The following is a 675-nucleotide window of genomic DNA, read 5'->3' as shown; positions in this document are numbered from 1 at the left end:
AGCAAAGCCCAGCAAAGCCCAGCAAAGACCAGCGTCTACTTTTGGGAGACCCGCCTAGGAGAGAAGCGGGGTGGGCACCGCTCCTGGAAGCACTGCAATACCAGGGCGATGTGTGGAGTGGACGGAGCAAGCTCCTAGTCCAGTTCCCGGCTCTAAAAATTCAAATAATATACTGTCCCATAATAGAGGACGCGTCAGATATTAAGCTGATGAGAACAGGTACTACACTTAATCTTAGCCAGAAGGCCGAGAAGCGATTAAGTTTACTTCTTTTGAGAGAGAAAAAGAGAGAGAGCGAGCAGGAGAGGGGCAGAGAGAGGAAGACAGAGGATCCCAAGCAGGCTCTGCACAATCAGCACAGAGCCGCACATGGGGCTTGAGCTCACTCACCAGGAGACCATGACCTGAGCCAAAATCAAGAGTCTGATACTTAACCGACTGAGCCTCCCAGGCACCTCAATACTATTTCTTGACTGAACGGATAAACAAGAAAAATACAAACAAACATCATGTTACCCAAATTCCAAATGAAAGGGGCTCTAACAGAGATGGTTCAGTAACTAAAAGTTTGGCCAAATTCTTATGCTGATAACAAGCAATACGGCAGAAATATATACAACATGGCACTATTACTCCATTTCTTTTTGGAGCCAACACTGAATCTCTTTGGTTGTA

General features: G+C 46.4%; 1 non-coding gene across 1 annotated transcript; it reads right to left on the bottom strand.

The window, feature by feature from the left end:
- Positions 1 to 67: 67 nt before the first annotated feature.
- LOC115284712 lies at positions 68 to 258 on the bottom strand. Its single transcript, XR_003905321.1, has one exon. It is a non-coding gene; the product is annotated as a U2 spliceosomal RNA (small nuclear RNA).
- Positions 259 to 675: the final 417 nt, after the last annotated feature.

The sequence above is a fragment of the Suricata suricatta genome, unplaced genomic scaffold, assembly GCF_006229205.1.
Source record: "Suricata suricatta isolate VVHF042 unplaced genomic scaffold, meerkat_22Aug2017_6uvM2_HiC HiC_scaffold_16602, whole genome shotgun sequence".
Taxonomy (NCBI): Eukaryota; Metazoa; Chordata; class Mammalia; order Carnivora; family Herpestidae; genus Suricata; species Suricata suricatta.
The sequence above is the reverse complement of the archived record's forward strand: the minus strand, read 5'-3'. Positions and strand labels throughout refer to the sequence as shown.